Source organism: Leptonychotes weddellii, chromosome 15, assembly GCF_054177405.1.
Source record: "Leptonychotes weddellii isolate Sample4059 chromosome 15, ASM5417740v2, whole genome shotgun sequence".
Lineage (NCBI taxonomy): Eukaryota > Metazoa > Chordata > Mammalia > Carnivora > Phocidae > Leptonychotes > Leptonychotes weddellii.
Window position 1 is genome coordinate 45563908 of NC_138383.1, and position 25735 is coordinate 45589642.

General features: G+C 42.2%; 1 protein-coding gene and 1 pseudogene across 5 annotated transcripts in view; one reads left to right on the top strand and one right to left on the bottom strand.

The window, feature by feature from the left end:
* ARHGAP44 (Rho GTPase activating protein 44) overlaps positions 1–25735 on the bottom strand; it is a 132723-nt gene that overhangs the window by 89104 nt on the left and 17884 nt on the right. The gene's annotated exons all lie outside the window — the stretch shown is intronic.
* LOC115942625 (U2 spliceosomal RNA) lies at positions 8017–8110 on the top strand (annotated as a pseudogene).

Consider the following 25735-nt stretch of genomic DNA (forward strand, 5'->3'; position numbering starts at 1 on the left):
CACGCAGAGGGGAAAGAGAATGCTGCAGGTCAGACCTCTGTAAACACACTTTGACTTTACCCCTGATCCCTGCTCAGTCTCCTCGCTTGCTGACACTGCAGAAGCTGTTTAAAACCTCTGCCTCCTTCCTCCCCTGCCACTCCCCATCTGGACTGCGGCCATCTGGGAAAGGCTCCTGCCCACCAGCACCGTGGCACAGCACATTTGCTTCTAAATCTAGCCTCTCGCCCTTGCCGCACCCAGAGGGAACGGGGCCCTGCCTCCTCCCTGCCCCGCCCCTTGATGCGCCAGGCCTCGGGAAGCCTGTGGAGCAGTGAAGAGCAGCGTGGCCTGGGGAAACTGAGGCACGATTAGTAGAGACCAGAGGGCATCAGCAGTACAAGAAGTCAGGGTTGGGGGATGGCATGAGCGGGGTCAGCACGCACAGGGAAGTGGGATCAGAGGCGGGTGTTCTCACCAGGCAGAGACAGAGGACAAAGCCTCCTCCGAGGAGAGGAGGGAGGAAGGCAAGGGGCAGAATGCTGATTTCAGGAACCAGGAAATCCGAAGCGAGCAAAGGTGCCGAACACAGGGGACAGGTAACAGAGGACGCAGAGGAAAGGCTCTGCTGGCTCACCACGGAGGATTCTAGGCACAGTGGATTAGGGTAATTAACACCTGACTCACGCGAGGGATTGAAGGTCAAACATACAACTATTCCCGATGTGACATCCTTCGCTTGCTCTGCTGCTTCTAGCTCCTGATTCCCCCCAGCCCTTCCTCACGTTGTACTTTGGTCCTGTTTCTGCCAAGCTGTTCTCATGGATGGCTCGCCTCTCCGTTCTCAACACTCATTCTGCTTCCTCTCCTCCAGCCTCTGTTTTATCCCCTCCCGCCCCCTTGTAGATCTGACAGGAGCCAGGCCCTGGGCAATCCATTGTTCATTTTAGTTAGACCCTTTGGTGCTTAATCCGCAGCCACAAATGCTCTTTTTCCTTTAAAAAGAAGGAAACAAAAAGACAAAAAACAAAACAAAACAAAACCCTACCTGACCAGGCAATCCTGTACCCATGTCTCTCTTAAAAAACAAAACAAAAACAGAACAAAATAGTAAATAGAAACAAATAGAAATATATTACTTATGAATGTATATATAAACACATATAACACTTATAAATATTTATATTTATATAAACGTAAAAACAAAAAAGAGACCATAAGAAAGAAGGGGATTCACCAAAGGTAATACAGGTTCTTTGAAAAAAAAAACATAAAATCGACAAGTCCCTGGGAAGACTATGAAAAATCCAGCACAGGCACAAATGACGAATATTAGGAGTGAAAAAAGGAGTTTTTTAAAAAAAATTTCTAGAACCATATAAATGACTCAAACCGGACAAAAGAAAATCTTAAAAACTGAAGACCTAACAATGAAGCAAATTTAATCGAAATTTAAAATCCATCCTCGACGTTATCACAGCTCCGTAACACAAAACAAAACAACAAAAGAGCTTCAGAGGGTCTCGAAGGTAAGCCGAATACCTGGTTAAGGAACAGGTAATTTCGATCTTACCTATTCAAACTACTCCAAAGAAGAGGGGAAGGGGGGGCACTTCTTTTCTACGTCCTTGAAACCAGAATCACATAAAGGACAGCACAGGAAATGGAGAGGACATGGTCATTTCTAGAACCACTGCCATTGCGCTAAAAGATTATAGTCCCCAACCTCCCTCCGACTTCGATGTGGCCATGGTCCCTACTTTGGGCCGAGGAGATATGGACAAACGCGTGTACACCTTGATTTCTGGAGTTTTCTCCAATAGGCGTCATCTATTTAGAAAGTCATTCCCTTCTTCTAGTTAGAACGTAAGGATGATAGCATGGGTGGGGGAACAGGGAGGAGGAGATGTCTGTGATGAAATTTTAGGTCCTCAATAGCAGGTGCCGCCTTCCTACCAGTTGGATTTCTCCAAACATGAACAACAAGCTTCTGCCTTTGTCAAGGCTTCCATTTTGTTTTAAGCTCTACCATCTAGGATATTTCCGTTATAAGCAATGCAAGCCAGTTCCAACGGCTGGAGTTTGGGCCAACTGAGCAGGAGAGACCCAGAGGGATGCAAGAGCGAAGCTACCAGCCTCGCCCATGTGCAAAGGAGAGCCCTGCCAGGCAGGACCTGAGGAATCCAGGCTTGGCCACTCGTGGTGCTGACAAAGGGTCTCAGAGTCACATTACGTGGATGCTTGAGCATGGAAGCAAGAGAGCAGAGAGGGACCCTGCAGGTCATCTCATCCAACCCTCTCTCATTTGACTGATGAGCAGAGCAAAATGACTCCCCAAGCTGATACATTTATAGAATTCTGATTCCAATTCCAGTGTGTGTGTGTGTGTGTGTGTGTGTGGTTTTTCCCATATCATGAAGCAATTGTCCCTGCACCAGCTGGGGTCTTCCAATTCAACTCGATTCTGACATTCCCTGGAGAGAGCATCAGATCCCACAGATTAAAAGCTCAGTCTTCTAAGACTGTGGCCCCACCCCTGACTTCAGAGGCCAACTGCAAGTCCAGGTTGTCACCTGTGCTTCCAATCAACCTGCTATAGTCTAAAGTCCCCATGACCCCCTCCCCAAGGTCCATGAATTTGCTAGAGGGGCTCACAGAACTCAGAAATGTTTTATTTACTAGAATACTGGTTTCAAGGCTAGAACTCAGGAACAGCCCCACAGAAAAGATGCACAGGGCAAGGTCTGGGGAAAAAAACTCAAGAGCTTCCACAGTCTGGGTGTACCACCTTCTCAGTACCTCCAGAAGCTCTGTGAACCCAATCCTTTTGAGTTTTTATGGAGGCTTCAATACATAAGCTTGGCTGATTAAATCACTGGCCATTGGTAACTGACCCAACCTCCAGCCCCTTCCCCTTCCCAGAGGTCAAGGGCGTGAGACTGAAAAGTTCCAACCCTCCAATCCTATGATTGGGTCCCCTGGCAACCAGCCCCCATCTTTTGGGGGTTTCTGAAAGTCACCTCATTAACATAAAGTCAGGTGTGGTTGATAGGGATTTGTTATGAATATCAAGACACCCTTATTGCTTTTGTCACTTGGCAAATTCCAAGAGTTTTTGGAGCTCTATGCCAAAAATGGAGACAAAAACCAAACATAGATTTCTTATTACAAATCAAAATATTACAGTTGTTCAAGGACAAGGTGGGGAACAAAATCCAGTGCTTCTGATTTTCATCTAGGTTCCAGACTGTCAGTTATATGCATGATTCTCAGTGGTTACAAGATGCTTCTATCTTTAGCCAAATAGCCATTCATTCACCACTTACTGAGCACCTCCCATGTACCAGAAACTGATGCAGGCCTCAGAGACACAGTAGAGCGAGCTCTTTGGAGTCCTGGCACTTTGTGGTGACCCAGTTAGATGAGGATCAGTGCTGATATTTCCAGGGGTTGGTAAGGCTGGGTATGCTGGTGAGATTGGGGGGCAGGTGAAGGAAGGTGAGACAGTATGGAGCCCTTGGGCTCTCTCGCTGCATCTTCCCATGGTGACATGGAAGCCAGCAGAGGGGTGATCTTCAGAGCATGAGAAAGCTCCTCGTGTTCTCCTGACCCCTGTCCATGGATGCATGGGCTCAGAGAAAGGCTGTCTTACCCACTACATACAAGAAGGCAAAGGATCCCTTATGGGTCAATGAAACGGAGTAAGGCAATTGTAATTTCTAAAAAAAATTTTGCTCTGCTCCATGTCCCTTATTTTAAAGTTGGATCCCATTAATATGTAACACATGCAGTGAAAAGCGATTGCCTGCACACAATTTTGTCACTATGACAGCCTGACTCAGTCCAGGCTCCTTATCAACCAGCTCTGGGTTGGGTCTTGGGCAATTTACTTCATCCACGTTGGACTTCATGTCCTCACCTGTAAAATGGAGCTGGTTGGAACAGGCTCTTCCGAATTTTCTGGACTCTAAAATTTGATCCTTTTTGATTTATATTTGATTTATCCCTCGATGAGTCTTTATATGTCAGTGACATTCAACTTTGGCAATGCTTACCAATTTCTATCCTAGCAGGCAAAAGTGAATCTGGTGCCTTGAACTGAAGCATAAGGAAAATCTGAATGCTCTTTTATGGGCAATTTTTTTTCGGTCTTGGACAAAATGAACATTTCAATGACAGACAAACTGAATCATCACAGAATCATCCAGTCAAACCAACACTTCCTGGATAGCCATGTCATGCGAGGTCATGCACCATCAAATACTGCCTGAAAAAAGGCAAGGAAAGTTCTAAGTGAAAAAATGCTGCATCTCTTTTATAATAAACACCATCATAATTTTGGACCTGGCAGGGATTAATATTTGAGAAAGCCATTAACTAACCAATACTGTTTAACTTTATGGCCAGAACCTTTGAGAGTCTAGGTTTGGGCAATTCTTACTGATTAGAAAAAGCAGGAGTAATTGGGGTCGGACACATCCAAGGCAAAACACTAGAGCCTAACAACAACAACAACAAAAGAACAAAAATCAGAAGGAAAGACTAGGTTACTTGATAACATCAGAAGAGATCAGGTTCCAGGGAGCAACCATGATTCAAACCAGAAACAGAACATGGGATTCAGGCTAACAAACCAAGCCAAGATCACACTCAGGTAGAGAGAGTGTCAAGTACTGTAGGCACCGTGCATAGACTCACAGATTGGTATGGGGTCAGGCTGGAAAGGCAGCTGATGAACAGAATGAAGAAAAAAGAGGGGCAGATTCGACACTGGGTTATACAGCCCTGTTCACCCAAATGCTTCCAAATGGACTCTGAGGGGCACTTGGGTGGCTCAGTCAGTTAAGCGTCTGCCTTTGGCTCAGGTCATGATCTCGGGGCCCTGGGATTGAGCCCCACTTTGGGCTCCCTGCTCAGCAGGGAGTCTGCCTTTCCCTCTCCCTCTGCCCCTTCCCCCCCACTCATGTGTGCTCTCTCTGTTCTCTCTCTCAAATAAAGAAATAAAATCTTAAAGAAAAAAAACCAGACTCTAAAAAGTGCATTATACAGAATATGACAAGTCCAGACACACACACACACACACACACACACACCCCCCTCAGGAAAAGATCTCTGACACGTGGAGCCTTGAAAGGATTCTCAGTCTTACATAAAAGATGCATTTTTAATGATCTCTGCATCTAGATCCCAAAGACTCTTTTACAGGCTAGAATCTGTATGCTAAAATTTAGTCAACATTAAATTTGACAAACAAACGAGTTTTGCGTTCCTTCTAAGAACATACGCTACTGCCCAAAAGAAATGGTCTCTGTCCTCAAGGACCTTAGAATCTGCTAGAGATGGCAAAGCAAATCAGGGATTTCAGAGGCAGAGGAATGCCCTGGCATAGGTTTAATGAACATTTACAGAGACCTTGGTAACCAATTTCCAGAAGGTTCTTCTGACGGGGGAAGAAAAAAAAATGCTGGCTTTGGCATCAATTACAGGAAAAATGTATTAGCTGGAATACTTGAAGGATACTCAGGTTTCATACCCAATCAACAAATTTAATAGAAAGTGAGAAATGAGTGGGTTGATGCTGACAACGTGATTGAGGCAGCACACAGCGTTTCCATGCAGAAATAACAAATCATTTCAAAGGCTGGAAATCTACACCAAATATGGCAAGAAAGGAAGTCCAGGAGAGATGGCAATTTGAAGAGCAGTACTTCTACCCTTTGATTCACAGTTATTAATAATATCATATTCAACAGAAAGATATCTAGGCTACACTTCATAAAAGAACATGCAATGAGTTTTCACACTCTCCATTCTATTCTTATATTCCAATATCCCATTTCATCCTGTGCCTGTAAGTAGCAGATAACAAGAAACAGACAGATAATTGTCTTTATTTGAGATCACATTCTAAGTGATACCTGTGTGGCTGTTTGATCACCTCAACGTTATTCATAGCTATCGGATACAGATACTCCCACTACAGTGTGACATATGTTCTCCTGCAAACTCATCAGTAGGCAACAAGGCACACTGAAAGGAAAAATATGGTTCTAGGAAAAATGGGGTTGGAGAGAGCCAACTATGTTGCAACCAGAGCATTAACATAAGCAACAGCAACCCCAAAAAAGACACTAGCAGGGTTGCAAAGCATTCTAAACTTCAAATTATTCTTTTTGAAAAATTCAGCTCAATTAGGTCTTTACCTTAAAAAAAAACAAAACAAAAACAAACAAACAAAAAAACAAGGTGAGGGGCGCCTGGGGAGTTTGGTCAGTTAAGTGTTCAACTCTTGATTTCAGTTCAGGTCATGATCTCAAGGTCATGAGATCAAGCCCCGTGCTGGGCTCTGTGCTCAGCGGGGCATCTGCTTGAGATTCTTTCTCTCCCTCTCCCTCTGCTCCTCCCCATCACCCACCTCCCACATGCTCTCTCTCTCTCTAAAATAAATAAAATCTTAAAAAATATAACAACAAAAAACAAGGTGAGGTAGCTTGAAGGAAGGGGTAGGGAAGGATTTAGCTCACTAAGTTATGGAGAAACGAACAAAATGCACAAAGATCAAGGAGGACACCCTCTCCCCTACAACACTCCCACCCAAGCCCTTCCACCAAGACAAATCACTTGCCCCAGCCCAGCCAGAGGCAATGAATGGGCATCATGACCGGTAGCTTATTCCTCTTTACCCAGGTGTGTTCAGCTGTGTTAGTTTCTTTTGTATTCAGCTCCAGTTACTTGGTATAAGAAAATATTAACATACTGGGGAAACTATCTTTGAAACAATGCCACTCCCACTTTGGAGAGACAGCTTTCCTCCATTTACCAATCACTTGTGATCTATTAGCATTTTTTTTAGAGTGTCCAAACAGATTTGGTAGCAAATCAGTTTGTACTATTATCCCCAAGTATTATTTTACATAAAGATACAGAGACATATACATCAAGAACTTAAGGTATCAAATTAGGTCAATCAAACTGTGCTGCATTATACCAAGCTAAAGACAGATTTTAAAAGACATAATTCAAAAAGGGCTGAAGCACAGTTAACCGTGTTCCACTTGGACGACTTTGTCAGCACTGTGTTGCCCGGTGGGTTAACCTGAAACAACCTAAAAATGTCATGGGAAACTCAGCTCCACTCCAGTACCATAAAGGTTTTCCCCTGAATGAGCAATCATTGAAAACTACTTTGTAGCATGAGTCAACACTATGACTGACATGCAGTCAAAATGAATTTCAATTGCCTTGTTAAAGGAACTAAGGAAACAAGTAATAAAACTGTTCCCCAGCTGAAATCACTTCAAGTACTCTATGATCTAGTCTTTTCATTAATTCCAATCCTGTCTCTTTTACTCATATATTCAGCTCCAAAAGTGGCATTATCAGAGATGCCATGGAATTTGAAGATGTCTCAGGTTGTCAAGGTAACCAGAAACACTGCAAAAATAATTTTCATTACTACTTCTTTGACAGATTCCAGTCTCAGATCATTTTGTTTAAAAAGTGTTCTTCTGTAGGGGACTGGATAAATGCATTGTTACATATCTGCCCAATGAAATACTACACAACCATAAAGAAGCACAACATATCCATATGGGTTAATATATGTAAGTATACATAAAGCACAAATGTGTACAGCATGTATCCATATGTTTTTCAAAAGGGAGGAGGGTACACAAACACACACACACTCACACACAGATGCATGCATAGCAAACTGAGTATCCTAAGTACTGTCAAGGGTAGTTGCCTCCAGGAAGGGGGACCTGGGAGTTAAAGAGTTGGGGAAATGCTACATTTTTAATTTGCACTATTACAAAGAAGTCACCATGTTTATGTATTTGTTTCCCAATTTAAAAATAGTTAATTAAAAAGCAAAGATTTTAATTTTGAGCTAAGTGGATCTAAATCTGCATTCTCCAGTGTCCTTAAATTGATCCATTTGCCAGCTAAACATTTTCCCTAGAAAACACTCTTCTTCCTAGATCATATCCCTAAAAACAGGGTGAAAAAAAATGAGTTTAGAAAGGTCAAAAGTTTATCGCTTCTCGGCCTTTTGGCTAAGATCAAGTGTAGAAAGGTCAAAAGTTTTCACTGATCTGTTTTTAAATATATTTTTGTAAATAGATTTTTTTTAAATCTAGAAAACCTGTCTTTTATTTGTTTCTTATGACACTCTGAACCTTAGGGGATTTTTTTCCCCAGTACATAGGGATTTATAGGGACTAGCTCAATACTTTACACAGAATACATACTCCATTAACATTTGCTGCATTGAAAGGAGAGCTTCCATGAACTACTGAGTTAAACTTTATGTGTGTTGGTGGGAGCAGGGAGCCTTGAGTATCTGTAATAGCAGCTAATAAGTTACTTATTTTTCTAAACTTGTTCTATGGCCTTGCTGTGTTTCTGTTCTCAGGGATGGACATTCAAGGTTTGGTTGGCATCACGTGCAACCCACATCAGCTAGGCCAGTGGTTCTCCAACTATGATGCCAGCCCTGCAGTGTCAGCAGCGCCTGGACACTTGTTAGGAAAGCAACTTTTTGGGTCCCCTCCCCCAGACCTACTGATTAGAAACTCTGGACACAGAGGTTGGAGAACCAATGAACACAGAACCAGTCCATGTTCTCAACCTTGGCAGCATATTCAAATCACCTGGGGAAATTTTAAGAACTCCAGGAGCCAGGCTGCACCTCCAAGCTCATATGATCCTGGGCATACTGCTTAATCTCTCTGAGATGCAGCTTTTCATTTTTAAAATGGAGACCTGAGGCACATTCACTTTTTTTTTTTTTTTTTAAGATTTTATTTATTTTTGACAGAGAGAGAGAGAGACAGCGAGAGAGGGAACACAAGCAGGGGGAGTGGGAGAGGGAGAAGCAGGCTTCCCGTGGAGCAGGGAGCCCGATGTGGGGCTCGATCCCGGGATGCTGGGATCATGACCAGAGCCAAAGGCAGACACTTAACAACTGAGCCACCCAGGTGCCCCAGATTCACTTTTTTTTAAAGGCATGAAGCTTATGTGATTTGGGCAGTGGGGGTGGGGGTGGGGAGGGGGGCTTCTTAAAAAACAAAGCTTTTATGGGGTGGAATCTGGGCATCGGTACCAGCAGCTCCCTATGTGCTTCTCATGCTCTGCCAAAGCTGAGTGCCATGGCTGCACCACACCACCCTCTGTATTCTCACCCCAGAGACCATGCAGAATCACTTCTTTTCCCCTGAAGTGGTTATGTGGTTTCAAACTTCCTTGTTCCCACTATTCCCTTTACCTGGGATGCTCTTTCTCCAACGCGTTGACGTAGTTGTATTTGGAAATTTGGCAAAAGAACGAATTTTTAACCTTACGTTAAGAAAGCTTACCCCAAATCACATAAGCTTCATGCCTTTAAAAAAAAGTGAATCTGCCTCAGTGGTCTCCACTTTAAAAATGCAAAGCTGCAGCTCAGAGAGGTTAAGCAGTATGCTCAGCATCACATGAGCTAGGTAGTAGACATGAAAAGAGCCCAAATGTGTCCTTGCAAAGACCACATTTTGAAGTAGAATCTAAAAGTCACTGGCAATCCCATTGCCTAGTTCTGGGCCCTCACTCTCCAAGTCAATTTCCTCTGTAATATGCTTACACCAAGCCACATTTTCCTATATACAAGCAAGACAGCAATAGCTCAGGATCTGCCTCCATGCAAAGTGGAAATGACACTCCTTCCTCAAGTAAGCTATTTTAAGATTATACAGTGTGAAGAATTCTGCCTGGAGGGGGCTTCCAGAACTGTGGTGGGCAGCAGCCCTGGATGAACACACAGATGTGACCATGCCTCTCGGCCAGCTCACAGGGACCTCAGGTGCTGGAGAGAGCACAGGACACCCAGCGCGTGCACGTGCACACACACCCCCCCCCCACATTGAGGGGACGATGCCAGGGTCAGAGTCCATGAGAATAAGAAGTGCTTAGGGGTCCAGTCAAGTCAGGGTACCCCTTTCCACATAAAGGTCAGGGTATACTGTGGGCAACAGTGGGTTTATGAGGATGGGGCTTCTCCTGCAGCTCCATGACTCCACTAAGAAACCAGGATTTACTATCTGTGCCTTCTGGGGTGAATTTACGTCTCTGATGGGAACCATATTTCCTGAAGGGTAGCACCTGGGGCACGTGAAACCCGGAGTCCCCTTTGCAGGGGGGCCCTGAACAGAATCCCTAATCTACCTGCCCCCCCCCCACCAAGACCCACATGAGCCAACCCAGAACCACTTCTCGCTCACCCTACTTGGCTCTCCCAGACCATCCACTGTTTGTTCCTATCTCACAGAAGAGGAAGAGGTGGTCTGGGACACAAGTGGATACCCCAAGAAACTGGGAATCAAAGAAAGCAACTAAAGGATTGTTGAAGTGAGTCATCAACTAGTGATGAACAGAAGTGCCTTCTCTGACCTTGGCTCCTTAGGCCAGCATCAGGGGGCCCTTCAAAAGGCCTGTGGGTCATTGGTTGTGCAACGAATTTGCCACTCCTTTTAAATCGAAGATGAGGTAAAAACTAGGACATGGCAGGGTCCATATGACAAAGCTGAGAACACAATCCTGGGGCCTTTGGGCCACAATAAACTGCTTACACAGCCTCCCCACAGGCACATTTCTAGACTGGAATAGTGAGGGGCACCAGCACAGTTAAAACAGATCACACTGAGATATAGAATAAAATATTTTATTATTAAACTTTCTGATGACACACACAAAAAAACACCAATCTGGATACTGAAAATCTAAATCATAAACAAGTGATTAAGAGACCACATTTTAATGACTACACCCACAGCAAATGACAAGGCAAAATTTATGCTGGCCTTTCAGTAAAAAATAATGAATGTGTTTTGCTAAAGCACAACGAAGAGCTGGAGTAGGGAAGACCTCAAATTTCTGCAATTGTTTGGGAAAAATAAAATTTTTTTTTCCGGATTTTTTTTTTTAATTTTTTAAATTCTTATGTTAATCCCCATACATTACATCATTAGTTTTAGATGTAGTGTTCCATGATTCATTGTTTGTGCATAACACCCTGTGCTCCATGCAGAATGTGCCCTCCTCAATACCCATCACCAGGCTAACCCATCCTCCCAGCCCCCTCCCCTCTAGAACCCTCAGTTTGTTTTTCAGAGTCCATCGTCTCTCATGGTTCGTCTACCCCTCCGATTTCCCCCGCTTCATTCTTCCCCTACTGCTACCTTCTTCTTCTTCTTTTTTTTTTTTCTTAACATATATTGCATTATTTGTTTCAGAGGTACAGATCTGAGATTCAACAGTCTTGCACAATTCACAGCGCTTACCAGAGCACATACCCTCCCCAGTGTCTATCACCCAGTCACCCCATCCCTCCCACCCCACCCCCCACTCCAGCAACCCTCAGTTGGGAAAAATAAAATTTTTGCAAGAAAATAAACATTTGAGTGTAAATGGTGGTTATGTCTTGCCCTTTTTAGGTGAGTTTTGATCTAGGTCACAGGATAAATCAAACAAGGGTATTATTTACCTATACGTGAGGGCTTGACCTGTTTTATTTCTGGGTTAACATCTTAACTGTATTTGGAAATACACAAATGAGCTGTGTGAAGATGAGGTCTAATCTGGAAACCCAAGAAGAGCCAGAAAGAAAGCAAAAAATAATACCCTTTTAATGTAAAATACTGAATTCTTCATTCTTTAACAATGACAACCAAAAACTATTTTAAGCCTAGGGTCATTGGTGAAATACCTCTACTAAATCTTTGCAGGTTTCTGCTCACCTGGTTTGAAAGACTCAGAAGTGGAATATAATCCAGCCAAGAATCTATAAATAATTCCCGGCAAGGTCAGGCATGGCAACAAAAGGCGCGTGGGACCAAGTCTCATCAGTTAAAGTCAAAGAACGGACTACACCACTGCACGTCATTTTGTTGAGCAAACTGGATTTCACTGCTACTAATAAAGCTCACAAGATGTGGTACGGAAGGACCCAGAAGAAGGTGACTGAAGAGAAAACCAGGCCAGCTCAAAGATGCACCGCTTGCAAGGGCCAGGAACCACTCAAGAAGCATGTGCTACACAGATAGATGCATGCCAGCAGTCCTCAATTTTGAGACAGGAAGATGACCACCTTCATAAAGGTTAAGCCCCTGGGCAGAAATAAGATGCTCTGGGCCAGACCGTGACAAATGGCCAATCTTTAACTAATGATCCAGCTGGTCAACCACTGCATAGACAGCCAAGTAGTGGATCTTTTTGCTGTCACTCCACCTGTAGAATTTTCTAGAGTACAATCAAAGGGGGCTTGGTGGAAATGGCATAAGGTAAGGAGCCTGGTACATGTAAACACTAGTTTTAAAGGTTGGAGCTGGAACAGAATGGGAAGGGCAAGGTTGAGGGGCTAAGTTTCCCAAGTCCTCCTACACCCAAACCTCCAATTCAGAAGGAATTTTCCTCATGAGGCTACCTCACTTCCAATTCCTACACCCCCACCCCCATATAGAGGACTCATTCACTTTTTTTTTTTTCTGATTTCATCTTTATTTTTCCCTACCTTCCCCTATGATTCTCTGTTTTGTTTCTTGAATTCCACATATGAGTGAGATCATATGATAATTGTCTTTCTCTGATTGACTTACTTCATTTAGCATAATACCCTCTAGTTCCATCCAGGTCATTGCAAATGGCAAGATTTCATTCTTTTTGACGGCTCAGTAATATTCCATTGTATATATACACCACATCTTCTTTATCCATTCATCTGTCGATGGACATCTGGGCTCTTTCCACAGTTTGGCTACTGTGGACATTGCTGCTATAAACATTGGGATGCACATGCTCCTTCGGATCCCTACATCTGTATCTTTGGGGTAAATCCCTAGTAGTGCAATTGCTGGGTCGTAGGGCAGCTCTATTTTCAACTTCTTCAGGAACCTCCATACTGTTTTCCAAAGTGGCTGCACCAGCTTGCATCCCCACCAATAGTGTAAGAGGGTTCCCTTTCTCTGCATCCTCACCAACATCTGCTGTTTCCACCTGGCCAATTCACCTTAAAATAGGGACATCTATGGTACTTTCTAAAGTTGGAGACCAACGATTCCTGGTGCAGGAAGCACATGATAGTCAAAGACGAATCTATGCAACAGAAAGTCGACCACTTGGAAAACACAGGGAATTGCCAAAGAAAAAACCAGCATCTGGAAGAGTCACACCTTTTCTTAACTTTTGGAGGTATTTTCTTTCAGCCTTTTGATACCTAACACATAGGGATTTTTAAGACGACTATGAACCTATCCACACAAACACAAACGTGTTTTCTACTTTTTCTCTGACTTAATATTGTCCAGGGAAACACACCTCACCATGTCTTGAGAAAAATCTGGGCATTACTCTTGCAAAAGGATGGTTTTCTTATTTTTCTAATAAAATGTTAATTTTTTTATAAAATATTATTCAAGTATTTATTACGATGAGGAAATGAACAAAGAGAGATGACAAAAAAGTGCCAAAAGCAGGTGGCCATAAGTTGACAGAAAAGTGGGAAAGTCTGTAAGTAGGAGGAGGATTCTGGAAAAGTCAAAGGATGAGTTCTGAATGGAGCATATTAATCATCTTCAGATATGAGATTATAAACCTGATTATTTACTCAAACCATCCTTCAACAGGGCAGGGTCCTCACAGCAGCATACCATAAACCATGCCCCCCGCAAACTTCTATATAAAATAAGGTATTTTTCCAGTTACCACCCATTCTAATGAGACCGCCATCCCATGCATCTCCTCGTATCATCAACAGAGTCACTGTCCCCTCTTGCCAAAACCATCTACATGCATCAGCTCTACCATCTGTCTGCATCTATAGGCCTAGTGGCTGGAGTATTTTTAAAAATGAGATCAGCCTCCCCTAACATATGCTTACTCTTCTCAGGCTAGCTCTTAATGACCACTGCTTCCTTTTCTAAATTTCTGCAAGTCCACTCATTCATTTGTCTGAGCGTCTTGCTTGGGATTTGAGTCAGGCATGCCAATCAACTAAACATTAAAAAATCTATCCTTTTTTCTTTAGGGGGAAAAAAAAAGACTAGCATGACTTTGTTCAAATCTGCTTCTTCCAGCATTCCTGTCCTTAACTGCAAGTTCTTAAAAGTTAGCATCATTCCTGCTTCTGGGTATCCTTCCAAAATTTGAAACCAGGATCTTGAAGAGACTTTTGCCCACCTGTGTTCACAGCAGCATCGTGCATGGCAGCCAAGAGGTGGGAACAACCCAAATGTCCATCAACGGATGAACAGATAAACAAAACGTGTCATATAGAGAAAATGAACAATTATTCAGCCTTAAAAAAAAAAGGGAAATTCTGTCACATGCTCCAACATGGATGCACTTTGAGGGCATTATGCTAAGTGAAACGCTAGGCCCAACACAGTAAGACAAGTGCTGCTAATCAGATCCACACAGACAGAAAGTAAATGGCGGTTACCAAGGGTGGGCGGGAGAGGGAAATGAAAAGCTGTTTAATGGGAAGAGTTCCAGTTCTGCAGGATGAAAATATTCTGCAGATCTCTTGGAGAATCATGTCAGTATACTTAATACTCCTGAACTGTAGACTTAAAAATGGTTAAAGTGGGGGCCCCTGGCTGGCTCAGTCGGTAGAGCACGCAACTCATGATCTCAGGGTCATGAGTTCAAGCCCTATGTTGGGTGTGGAGCCTACTGTAAAAAGAAAAAAAAAAGAAGAAGTTGTTAAGATGGTGAATTACGGTTTTACAATTTACAATTTTTTAAAATTATGTAAAGAAAAGTTTATCAGCCATTGTTTGGCAACTGGACCAGGCGAGGTGACAATGGCAAAAACAAGGTAAACTTCTCTTACAAAATCTGAGGCTTTCACTCCAAATACTAAAGCTCATTTTACCCCTTTAAATCAGAAGATCACTCTTTTCAGGAGATAGTAGCAAAGACCAATAGAGAAGTCTAGTTTTCTCCAACGAGAGCATCAATCCCAAGGAGTTGGCTTATCTTTTCTACTCTTCCTCACGAAGCTCAGAAGCGGATAGTTCTTATTCTTCATCTTGTTCGAACACAACCAAAAAGATCCCACACACACACATATGCCTTTCTTGATCTTAAGAGCTTGAGTAAATCTGTACTCAACTGGGCTTTAGGATTTCAACTAAAACTCATACCGATTAACACCATTTGCTCATTTACATACTAGTTGAAAATGTTTTCCCCTGGATTGATAGGTCCTTTCTAAATTAAACTTGTCAAAGGACTAGACCCTGAAGCCCCAAGGGTTTTCTTTGGAATGTTCTCTTTCCTTAGGCTCACACTGAATGTCTTATATGAGACGATCTGGGAAGAGGAAAAATATGTTTAGTTTTTCATGTCACTGATTACAATCTGTCCATACCACTTTACTTTGGTAAAAGTAAAATTTGGAAATAAAATAACTTGTACATAAAGGAAGAAGGAATAGCAGGAGGCAAGCAGGGAGCCAGGCTCTGGCTGCTGGGCTAGTCCAGGAGCCGTGCCACTTCGAGATATTATCCAGAATCCGAAAAAGGAGACGCCACCCCATTCCTCACAAGAGGTGCTGGTGAATGAAAGAAGTAAGAGATGGCATGAATTCAGGGTCACGTCTGGAATATAGTAAACGCTCAATAAATAATTCCTAAGAAAACCAACAGGTATCAACCTCCAGGAGGGTTCACTGAAACGGTGCAGGTGAACGAGAAACCAAAGACAGGGGAATGTGACACATTTAAAGAAACATGTGTCCCCAGACGAAATCAGCTTTATCCTCACCTCTCTGCTAAGATATATGGGATAATGTCCCTTTAAACCACCTTACCAAACCACATTCTGAAAGTGGGCAGTTGCTAAGTGATGGTGAGGGATCCAGGCTAATCACTGTGTGTAAATTAAGCAAAAACACCAGATGAGAGCTGTCTGGAATAGCTCCCTCTCAAAACATAACAAAACAAAAAAGTTAACATTATCTCCTAGATTTGTGTTCGTTTAAGCTGAAGGAAAAGAATTTACAGGGCACCCTAATCTGACTCCCACATTTTACAGAAGGGAAGTCTAAAACCTCCAGAGGTTCAATGACTTGCCCAAGGTGTGCCAAGGTAAGGAGTGGCGAGACTGGACCTACAAGCCAATCTGATCACATCTTCCTAATGCCTCCCAGTAACAGCATAAAGGAAGACAACACAGACCGGGGGGCGGGGGAAATCCCTGATGATAACAAGAAGCATGAGGCATTAGATTTCAAGCAATCTGAAAAGTGAAGATTTGACAGTCTGAGAAATCCGTCCTCCCCCGCTCCCCCCACCCCCCCAATGAATCTAAAAGGGACACAGCTGAGAGGCTGAGCCCAGAATATCAGAGAACCAGGGTTGAACACGGAAGCGCCCCTCTTGTCACTAGCATCAGAGAGCATATAGGATGATCCTACCAGCAAAACATCTAAAGACAAGAAATCAGTTCCTCCACCTAAGAGACTTTAAGCAATCAGAGCAAAAAGACTCACAGCTTTTTTAGGCAAAGAAGGAAAGCATTGGATTAAATATTTAAGAAAAGACTTCACTCTCCTTGCAATCCCAAACCCCCAGGGTTTCTGTAGGCAGTACCTCTTTGCTGCCACATAGTGGTAGGAAGCCTAAATTGCAGGGCAAGTTCTTAATTGAAAGCTGGTGTATTTTATTTTATTCATGCATTCTAGTATTTACTGAGTGCCAACTATGTTACTCTTTTACATTTTTTTAAAGATTTTTGTTTATTTGAGAGCGAGCGAGCAAGCATGGGGGGGGAGGGGCAGAGAGAGAGGGAGAAGCAGACTCCCCCGAGTGGGGAGCCCAACACCAGACTACATCCCAGGACCCCAGGTTCATGACCTGAGCTGAAGGCAGATGCTTAACTGACTGAGCCACCCAGGCGCCCCTATGTTATTCTTTTTGACACAAAATATATCACTGAACAAAACACCAAAATTTCTGTCTCTGAGGACCTTACATTATAGTAGGGGGCAGAAAAAAAAGAAGTTTATATGTACAGTGAGTAGGAAAAATAAAGTGGGAGAAAAAAGTGTGGGAAAATAAAGTGGGGGAAAAATGAAGTAGGATATGTAGGGAGGACTGTGAAGACTGCAGTTTTAAATAGGGTGGTCAAGATGGGCTATACCAAGAAAGTAACATTTGAAAAAAGATTTACTGGGGCGCATGGGTGGCTCAGTCGTTAAGCGTCTGCCTTCGGCTCAGGTCATGATCCCAGGGTCCCGGGATCGAGTCCCACATCGGGCTCCCTGCTCGGCAGGAAGCCTGCTTCTCCCTCTCCCACTCCCCCTGCTTGTGTTCCTGCTCTCACTATCTCTCTGTCAAAGAAATAAATAAAATCTTTAAAAAAAAAAGAAAAAAGAAAAAAGATTTACTAAAGGTAACAAAAATGCTTGCAGATCGAATGCAGAAGAATATTCCAAGGAGAGAAAAAAAAAAAATACAGTGCAAAAGCCTTAAGGTGAAAATATGTTTGGCATGATTATAACAAAGAAAAGGCCAGTGTGACCAAAGGTGAGTGTGATATAATCAAATGATCACCATTAACAATGAGAGCTTATAATAAACTCCTGGCACTCTGAGGCTTAAAATTCAGATTTATAGGAGAGGGCCATGGAGGGCTCCTAGACACTTAAATACGTGGGGATAAATAATTATGCAAGGAGCTAATGCTAAGGGTCAAACAATGAAACAGACAATAAATGCTATAGGAAGCTAAACATAGGAGGGCTGCTGGAAGGGTGATGCTCAAGAATGATCTGAGAGGTACTCTGGCCCTTGGAGGATGAGGGTGAGATAGAAAGAGGAAAACGGAGTCACCAGGTCAAGGACAGCAAGAGGAAACGTGCTGAGACAGAAACAGGAACAATGCGCCACCTTTATTAGATATAAGAACACAGTCAAGGTTAGGTTAAACAGGTAGTTTGGACCTGTGAAAATGAAAAAAGGACACCTCATCTAAAATGGAGTCAGAAAGACCTGAAGGGAAAGCTCTCCTCACCACTACCACCTGCTACTGTTCACAGACCCCAGAAGGAGGAATCCTTTCCCACACAGGAAGAAGCTCACCTTACTACCCTGGAGAGGGAAGGAAGAGTCCCTCCTTGCCCAGCAACAACCCAGCCAATGAGAACCACCAGGGTCCAGCCAATGAGAATCACCGCGACCCAGCCAATGAGAATCACCGCGACCCAGCCAATGAGAACCACCAGGACCCAGCCAATGAGAACCACCAGGACCCAGCCAATGAGAATCACCGAGACCCAGCCAATGAGAATCATCGTGATCCAGCCAATGAGAACCACCAGGACCCAGCCAATGAGAATCACCGCGACCCAGCCAATGAGAACCACCAGGACCCAGCCAATGAGAATCACCGCAACCCAACCAATAAGAATCAGGGGGACCCAGCCAATGAGAATCACCGTGAACCAGCCAATGAGAAGTCGCCAGAGCCCTCAACTCTCCCTCTACCCCAGTGGACTTTTATTCCAACAGTATCTCCCCTAACCTTCTTTCCTCGCTAAAAGAAGGCTCCTCTCCTTTGTTGTCTACACTCTGGGATGATTCACCATAGTATCTGCATGTCCCCAATTGTAATTCCTCTGCTATCCCCAAATAAACGATTTATTTTTATGGCTGACAGACTCCAAGACCCAATAGATTTTAGGTGAGCTCACCCCTTGATGGAACAATTAATACCTACTTTATTCATACTGTTCCAGAAAATAGATATGAAAGTTGCCAAACTTAATGAGACTACTTTGCAAACTTGATTTCTTTTTTTAAGATTTTATTTATTTGACAGCAAGAAAGGGAACACAAGCAGGGGGAGCGGCAGGCAGAGGGAGAAGCAGGCTCCTTGCTACGCTGGGATCATGACCTGAGCCGAAGGTAGACACTTAAGGACTGAGCCACCCAAGAACCCCTTGCAAACTTGATTTCTAAGCCACAAAAGGATTATAAGAAAATAGAGTTATAGACCAGTTTCCTTATGAATGTAAGATAAAAACCCAAAATAAAATATTAACTAAACAAATGCAGTTGCATATTTTGAAAATATATCATAATTAGACTTTATCCCAGTAATGCCAAGATGATTCAACATAAAAATCATCTGTCAATTTCATGAACTACACGTATATATAATAAAAGAGAAAAATTATATGACTATCTCAATGGATACATAAAGACCATATAATTCAGGATCTATTTGAGATTTTTGTTTTTAAATGAAAATATTTCATTGCAAACTAGGAAAAGAAGGAACTTCTTAAACTTGATAGAGTATCTACACATGAACGAAAAACCTAGGACAAATATAGTTAACAGGAAAGCTCCACAGTACTCATTAGCAGTGCTATTTAACATGGTCTAAAACTTCTAAAACATCGAGAGAGAGAAAAGAAATACAAGGTATAAAACAAGAGGAAAAAACTATCATTATCTGCAAATAATATAATCATTTTTGAACATTTTTAATTTAAAAATAAAAAATATACTCATTTTTACGTTGAACCATTTGAAATTAGTTTTTGTAATGCTGTAGGCAAAAACAGTCAAATATCAGTAATACCATACAGTTCGGTGTAATATTAAGTTCGTACACAGCCAACTATGAAATGAATAAGAGACTCCATCAAGGTTGCTGACATAGGATAATCTATAAAACATCAATCTCATTACTGCAGCAAAACCCAACTATAAAATATACCTTAATGTCAATCACAAGAATGATATAAACCATGAAATATATAGAAATTAACCAATATATTAGATCTCTACAGAGAAAAGTACTAAACTCTAATAAATACAGAGAGTGATGCGAATAAAAGAAAAGCAGCCATTAGAAGCACTGGAGAGTATGTTCACGCTGTATCATGGACAGATCTGAAAAGTGGTGATATATATAAAACAAAATGAGACCTAGAGTACAATTCATGTAAATACCCAAAATGACAAGACACAGCTTATAAGAATATACAGAGACTAAAGACAATACATTCAAACTCTATGGAGAAAGCGCCAAAAGGGGATTAAATAATGATATATGCCATGATCTGAAAAGTTAGATGAACATAACCCTCTGCATTAAAGGCCCAATAAAGCAAGGAAATAAAGTGTGTGACTGAGTGTCAGGAGTTGGGAGAAGAAAGTGTACTCAAGCTAATACTTAGGAAGATTCACCTGGCATTGCTGGCTACAGCAGGTTGAAGTTGGGAGAATATAGTGGTAAACAACCAATAATAGATCTATTATTATGCATGAGCTCATGAGGGCTTGTTGGAAGAAATGGAAAAATAAAAGGATCAATTTTGAGGGACCAAATTTTCAAGAAAGAACCAAGAAAATCTTGTAATAGAATGGGAACGGTGGGGGTGGAAAAGTCAAGGATGACTCCAAGCATTCTTGTCTCACTGTCTGGCACCAATGACAGAAATAGAAAACTCTGGAGACAGGGCCAGAATAAGTTTGGGTTTAGAAACAGAAAATTCAGCACAATGTGCTTCTGTAGCCAAAATGGCCAATAAAATCGAAGTGCATTGGGAAATAAAAATGCAATTATCTCCTCAAATAAAGTCATGGTCCAGTTACACAGGGACAAAGTTGGCTCTGGTTACTACACCCAAGAAAACAGGAAAAAGACACAAAGAGGAAGACCAGAGAAGAGTCAATCAAATGGCTAATAAAGCTTCCTTATGAGACTCCTTAAGAAAATTTGTAAAGAAACAAGCTAAGAAGGGTGCCTGGGTGACTCAGTCCGTTAAGCATCTGACTCTTGATTTCAGCTCAGGTCATGAACTTACGGTCATGGGATTGAGTCCAACATCAGGCTCTGCACTCAGCGGGGAGTCTGCTTGAGGATTCTCTCCCTCTCCCTCTGCCTCTCCCCTTGCATGCTTATGACCACTCTCTCTCAAATAAATAAATCTTTTTTTAAAAAGTAACAAGCTAAGAGGGACTACATGAATTACAAAGAAAATTTGTCAAAAATTAGAGATATTTCTTGTATCAAAAAAGTGTTTAGCAGAAAAATATTTTAGAATGAATGCAAAGAATGACTCTGAAGAACAGTGCATGTAGCTATGAAATGCATTACCCCCACTGGTGTTGGTTACAGGTAGAAAAATCTAGAAATCCAACACTCCCAAACCCATTCAATCAATATTTATTGAGAGCCTTCTACTGATCATACAATGTTGGGCTAAGACAGACATGGTCCCTGTGATGGTTAATTTTATGTGACAACTTGGCTAGGCAATGGTATCCAGTTTTGGGTCAAACATCAGTTGAGGTTGAAGGTATTTTTTAGATGTGAATAACATTTAAATTAGTAGACTTTAAGTAAAGCAGATTATGCTCTGTCTTGGTCCATGTGGGCTGCTATAACATAATACCACAGACTAGATGGCCCTACAAACAAGAGAAATTTATTTCTCACAGTTCTGGAGGCTAGAAGTCCATGATCAAGGTGTCAGCAGATTCCATGTCTGGTGAGGGCCCACTTCCTGGTTCACAGATGCTGTCTTTTTACTGTGTCCTCATGTTCTAGAAGAGGACAGGAATCTCTCTGGGGTCTCTTTTATAAGAGCAATAATCCCATTATGAGGGCTCCACCCTCATCTCCTATCACCTCCCAATGGTTCCACCTCCAAATACCAACACACAGGGGAATAGGTCTCAACGCATGAATTTTGGGAGAACACAAACATTCAGCCTACAGCACTCTCCATAATGTGGGTGAGCCTCCTCCAATCAGTTGAAGGTCTTTAGAGAAAAGACTGAGGTCCCCTGAGGAAGAATGAATTCTGCCTCCAGACTGCCTTCAGACTCAAGACTGCAATATCAACTATCCCCTGTGTCTCCAGCCTGCTGGACTGCCCTACAGATTTCAGACTTGCTAGATCCCACCATCACATGTGCCAATTCCTTAAAATAAATCTCTCTCTTGTCTACATGCATACATCCTATTGGTTCTGTTTCTCCGGAGAACTCTGATGAAAACAATCCTTAATGTCATAAAAAGATAGTAATCAAATTACTCTACAAATGAGTATATATTTGGAAACTAAGAGAAGCCTAAAAAAACTAGGGTCAAACACTATGGGAAATCTTCACCAGATATTTTAGCCAAGATTCTAGAACAATAGCATATGCGTAGGCAACAGGGATCGGGGGGCAGAGAGCAGTGCAAGCAGAAGGCAGAACAGTGCAGAAGCAAAAGGAGGGAGGGAGGAAAGGAGGTTTCAGAGGTACATCAAGACCAGACTGTGAAGAACCTTATATGGACATTGTAAAGCTTTTAGTCATTACCTTCAGAGTGATGTAAACAGCACTAAAAAAATAATAATAATAATAGCCTGGGGATGACATCAGATCTGCATTTTGAAGACTATGAAAGCTACTGTGTAAGAAACAGTGAGAGGAGACCAGAGTACATGATGGCGAATTGGAAGGAAGAGGTGGTATGATGGTTTGAATGCCTGTGTCCCTGCAAAATTCCTACGTTGAAATCCTAAGTCTCAAAGATGATAGTATTAGGAGGTGGAGCCTCTGGGAGGTGCTTGGGTCATGAGGGTGGAGTCTTCATGAATGAGATTAATGTTCTTATAAAAAGAGGTTCCAAAGAGATCCTTAGCCCCTTCCACCATGGGTGGACATAGCAAGATGGTGCCGCCTGTGAACCAGGAAGAGGGTGCTCACCAGAACCTGACCAGGCTAGTATCTCGGTCTTGGATTTGCAGCCTCCAGAACTGTAAGAAATAAATTTCTGTTGTTTATAAGCCACCCAGACTATGGTATTTTATTACAGTAGCCCCAACTACTAAGACAGGTGGGGTCAAGGTATCTGACCAGTCCAACTGGCCAGATGGTGATGGCAGACACTACAATAGGGAAGCCCAGGCAGAAGATTATGAAATAAGCCTTAGAAACGTTGAGTATGAGGTACACCTTTGAATATTCCACTGGAGATGTCCCAGGACTTCTTTTCTGGATATTAACCTCATAAGAGGTTTCCCTGCTTCCACTCTTGCCTCTGTTTATTCTGCACATACCAAGAAGAAGACTGATCTTTTTAAAAAGACAGTAAAATCCTACTACTCCTTTGCTCAAAATTCAAACTCTTTTCCATGGCATAGAAAGTCCTGTGGATCTGCTATTGCAGCTCAAAGAGGACTATGAGAAGTGTGAGTCATCTGCACAGAATGATCACCGAAGCCAAGGGCATGAAGGAAATTGCATAGGGAGAGATTATAGAATGATCCATGAGGAAATCCATTATTTCCTGCAATGGAGACAGATAAGGAATGGCCAGAAAAACAGGAAGAGCCCTAGCAGAATATGGTATCACGGAAGCCAAGGAGGACAAAAAAGCCTTTTGAGAAAAAGTGATCAACAATACCAACTGCTGCTGAAAAAATAATAAAGACTCAAAGATGCCCGTGAAATTTAGCAATATGGAATCTGCTGCCTCTTTGGTACCTTACTGAGTTCAGGCAGAATGGTGTGGGTAAGGAATAAGGCCAGAAGCCAGATAAGGTGGGATACAGAGTGAATGTGAGGCCAAGTAATGGAGACATTGAATACAAACAAGTCTTTCCCAAAAATCTGGAGAGGAGAGGTAAGTGGGAGTTGGAGAGGGTCAAGGGAAGTTTTGTTGCTGAGACAGAAGGGACCAACATGTTCAAATGTTGGTGGAACCAACTACTTGAAAGAGGAATTGAATATACAGGAGAGAGAAAGGATATTTGCTAGCATGAAAAGGTTCAGGAGGAGATATGACCCAGAGCAGAGATTGAAGGATAGGAAAAAGACAGAAAATAGGACACCTCCTCCATTAGGAAGAGAGAAATCTTTAGAGATTTAGGTGATCTTTGACTTCCCAATGGAAAATGAGGTTATCCCATCCATCTAATAGAGCATCAATTTCCTCTAGAAAGTAGGTGAGGGTGGCCCTGAGAGAAAGTGTTGGAAGGCGGAAGTTTGAGGGAAGTAGAAAAAGAAAGGAATACCATTGTTTTGGAGAATGAACAAATGGATCTGGCAAATGGTAGGATTCAGAGGCACCAATGGGGGCCCACTGGAGTTGGGTGGTAAAGAACTCACAGAACCAACTTGCCTTGTTGAGCCACTACCTCCAGCAGGGTTTATCTCCTTAGGTGCAGGCACAAAGATCATACGAAGTACTTCAAGAGCGTTTGATGGTCAAGTTGATTAAAAGTATTAAGGGAATCTGGGACTCTGAAGATTCATTTTATCACAAAGACAATCACGCCCTCCCAAGAAACAACCTGTTGGTGATTATCCATTGTCGAGAGCGATTGCCAGACAGAGCAGTACTCTTATATTAGAGAATCACACTAAGTTGTAGATTTTACCAAGGCAGATTTCTGAGTTAAGAGATCCTGTGGATGAAAGAAGACAGAAAGCAAAATCTATCCGTGTAGTGCAGCAGATGTTGTTATGAATAAAGAGTGGTATATTTGTTGCAGTTGATGAACCTACGCTGATGCATCATTAGCATCCAAAGTCCATAGTTTACATTAAGATTCATTCTTGGTATTATATATTCTGAGTTTGGACAAAGGCCCAACTCAGTGATGACATATATCCATCATTATAGTAACATACAGTGTTCTTTCACTGCCTTAAAAATACTCTGTGCTCTGTCTATTCATCCCTCCTCCTCCTCCAAATACCTAGCAACCACTGATCTTTTTACTGCCTCCATAGTTTTGCCTTTTCCAGAACATCATATAGTTGGAACCATAATATGTAGCCTTTCCAGATTGGCTTCTTTCACTTTTTGACTATTCTAACAGGTATGTAGTGGTATCTCACTGTTGTTTAATTCACATTTCCCTAATAACCTGTGACATGAAGAATCTTTTCATATGCTCATTTGCCATCTATATATCTACTTTGGTGAGGTGTCTGTTAAGATCTTTGGTCCCATTATTTCACGGGGTTGTTTTCTCTATTGTTGAGTTTTAACAGTTCTTTATATATTTTGGATAACAGTCCTTTATCAAATGTGTCTTTTGCAAATATTTTCTCCCAGTCTGTGGTTCATCTTCTTGTTCTCTTGACAAGATAAGCATCTAAGTATGCACAGAAGATTATACAGACATTTCATACTGTCAAGAGAATTTCTGCAGAGCAGAAAATTTAATTTTCATAAAGTCCAGGTTATCAGTTATTTCTTTCATGGATCATGTCTTCAGTTTTATATCTAAATAGTCAGGGGGTGCCTGGGTGGCTCAGTCAGTTAAGCGTCCAACTCTTGATTTCAACTCCGGTCATGATCTCAGGGTCATGAGACTGAGCCCAGCATTGGGTTCTGTGCTCAGTGCAGAGTCAGCTTGAGATTCTCTCTCTCCCCCCGCCCCCCCCCACTTGTACATGGGCTCTCTCTCTAATAAATAAATTAAAAGCAGCCACTCTGGAAAACAGTATGGAGGTTCCTCAAAAAGTTGAAAATAGAGCTACCATACAATCCAGCAATTGCACTACTGGGTATTTACCCTAAAGATACAAATGTAGGGATCTGAAGGGGTAATGTGCACCCTGATGTTTATAGCAGCAATATCCACAATAGCCAAGCTATGGAAAGAGCCAAGATGTCCATCAACAGATGAATGGATAAAGAAGATGTGGTATATATATACAATGGAATATTATGCAGCCATCAAAAGGAATGAAATCTT